Here is a 3,055-nt window from a genome sequence, read left to right on the forward strand (position 1 = left end):
ATGATGCCACCCGAAGGTTGCAGGAACAGCAACTCATATTCCGTTTGCGAACTCTGCAGCCCAATGGTATCAATGTGGACTTCACCAGCTTCAAAATCTCCCCTTCCCCCACCGCATCCCAAAACCAGCCCAGTTCATCCCCTCCCCCCACTGCATCACTCAACCAGCCCAGCTCTTCCCCTCCACCCACTGCATCCCAAAACCAGTCCAGCCTGTCTCTGCCTCCCTAGCCTGTTCTTCCTCTCATCCATCCCTTCCTCCCACCCCAAGCCACACCTCCATTTCCTACCTACTAACCTCATCCCACCTCCTTGACCTGTCTGTCTTCCCTGGACTGACCTATCCCCTCCCTACCTCCCCACCTATACTCTCCTCTCCACCTATCTTCTTTTCACTCCATCTTCAGTCCGCCTCCCCCTCTCTCCCTATTTATTCCAGTTCCCTCTCCCCATCCCCGTCTCTGACGAAGGGTCTAAGCCCGAAACGTCAGCTTTTGTGCTCCTGAGATGCTGTTTGGCCTGCTGTGTTCATCCAGCCTCACATTTTGTTATCTCGGATTCTCCGGCATCTGCAGTTCCCATTATCTCTGATGTTTTTTTTAATGCTATTTGTGTATTGAAGCTTCACTCAGATGCCCAGAAGCAATACCACTCTGCAGTCACTGGGGCGAGACTGTTCTGGAAGTACGGTAATAAACTTCAAGGGGAATTTGGTTAGGTATTTGAAAGAGGGTAAATTTTGCAGGCTTACGGAGAAAGACCAGGAGAGTGAGAGTATGTAAAAAAAGGTAGCCTGTGATGTACTATCCTGTGAATACTGATCCTTCAGTGGTGTTCGTGAGAACATATTACCAATTCAGGTGTTCAGTGTCTCATTGGCGAATGATGAAGAAGTGAAGCATGAAGTACTTCATCATTCACGGATAAGCTTTACATAACTTCCGGGAAAATCGTTAAGTGTTCAGCACGTACTTTTTCGCAATCGCCGTGCATACTTTGAGAAATATAAAGTACATTGAGGGGGCACCCGGATTTGAACCAGGGACCTCTTGATCTGCAGTCAAATGCTCTACCACTGAGCTATACCCCCTCTGCTGGACAGAATGTCTCTGTAAAGGAATTAATACGAGATTGGTTTTGCATATTATTAATTATTATGGAAGATGGTGAATTTTTAAAAGCTCTTCTATCAGTTCAGATAAACTATAGAGAAAGAAATAGATTTAATTACAGTTCCTCATTTAGCTCTCTCTACTGGGAAGAAGATTTGCACTGCATGCTATAAACATCAAGCACCAGGTTTATTTTCCAGTCTTTATGTCCTGATCTTGAACATTAAGAAGTGAAGCTAAAGAGCAACAACCTCCTATCTCAGCTCCACTTTGTTTGGAACTTGATTTCCAGACAGCCACCTACTTTAGAATGAATGGCTTTCCTTTTCTAATGTGTTGTTAGAAGAGCTGACTATTGAGAGGACTGCATCATGTGAAGTGAGGGGAACATTTGGATTCTGATCTACCCTCCTCGCCTCACTGTAACTCTCTGGTATTCCCCACACCCGTGGTTGTAAGGGGATCTAACCCCCAGTACCCGCGGTAACACTCTGATATACTCCATCCCCTTCACTGTAAGAATCTGATACACCCCATACCCCTCACTGTAACATTCGGAGATACCCCAGATCCTCACTACAACATTCTGATATATCTCGCACCCATCACTATAACACTCTGATATACCATATACCACTCACTATAACACTCTGCTATACCCCATACCCCTCACTGTAACTATCTGATATACTCCACACCCCTCACTGTAACAATCTGATATACTCCACACCCTTCACTGTACCACACTGATGCACCCCACACTCAAAAATGTGAATCCTTCTCCCTGTGCCAGCTCCTCAGCCATGCATTCATCTGCTATATCCTCCTATTCCTATCCTCACCAGGTCATGGCACAGGCAGTAATCCAGATATTATTGTGCTCAAGGTCCTCCTTTTTAAATTCCTGCCTAACTTCCTATATTCTCTCCTCAGAATCTCATCCTTTCCTCATCCTATGGCATTAGTTCTAATGTGTACAACGACCTCCTGCTGGCCACTCTCCCCTTCGAAAATATTCTGCACCGTCTCAGAGATATCTCTGATCCTGGCTCCAGGGCGGCAAAGCATCGTTCTGATGTCTTGCTGGAGGCTGCAGATTTGTCAGCCTGTGCCTCTGACTAGAGAGCCCCTCTCACAATGGATTGCTTACAACCTGGCATACCACTTGTGAGCTGCCCACACAAAGGTTTCTCCAAAGATAGCTGTGAATTTCGCTGTTTGTTTATTTTGCTTAGGCGAACTCCGATGTCCAGAGATACTTAAGATCAAACAACAGAGGCAGTAGCTGTGCAGGTTACAGCCACATCAGACAGCTGTGTGGGTTTCTTTCTCCATTTGAATCATTGCCCATAGGGTCATGGCCTTTGTCTCCTTTCCTCCATTTTAAAGGACCATTGTTTTGAATTTTTCCCCCCAAAGTTCTAAAACAATGCGACTGCTTGTCAAACAGTAATTACTGCTTCTAGAATTCGAGGAAATCGGCTGCAACACTGAAAATATCTCAAAAAAGGAGCAGCTCTTACAGTCACAATTTTTTCCCATTCTCCATCTTGGATTACCTACACATTGCATTGTCCATTCATTACTCATTGATAAATTATTCTTTTTGCTCAAAGCATTTCTCCAAAACAATAGCTTTTTTTTGCAGATATGCTTCATGTGCAGTAAATAAAACATCACTGTTTAAGCCACAATTTCACCTTCTTCAAAACCAATTGACTTAAAACTCTCAAAATCATTTTCAAATCCAGTAATCACTTCACCCTGCCCTTCTCTACAATCTCCTTAGGTCTCATAACCCTCATAAACAACTGCCCCACTCCAATTTTGATCTCTTGTGATTTCTTCATTTTAACAGCTCCACTAAAGGAGGATATGTATCAACTATCAAAGAGTCATAGTCATAGAGCTGTACAGCACAGAAACAGACCCTTCAGTCCGAGT

General features: G+C 44.3%; 1 non-coding gene across 1 annotated transcript; it reads right to left on the bottom strand.

Moving 5' to 3' along the window:
• Positions 1–1,017: 1,017 nt before the first annotated feature.
• Positions 1,018–1,089, bottom strand: trnac-gca (transfer RNA cysteine (anticodon GCA)). Its single transcript has one exon. It is a non-coding gene; the product is annotated as a tRNA-Cys (tRNA).
• Positions 1,090–3,055: the final 1,966 nt, after the last annotated feature.

Source organism: Stegostoma tigrinum, chromosome 31, assembly GCF_030684315.1.
Source record: "Stegostoma tigrinum isolate sSteTig4 chromosome 31, sSteTig4.hap1, whole genome shotgun sequence".
Classification (NCBI taxonomy): Eukaryota; Metazoa; Chordata; class Chondrichthyes; order Orectolobiformes; family Stegostomatidae; genus Stegostoma; species Stegostoma tigrinum.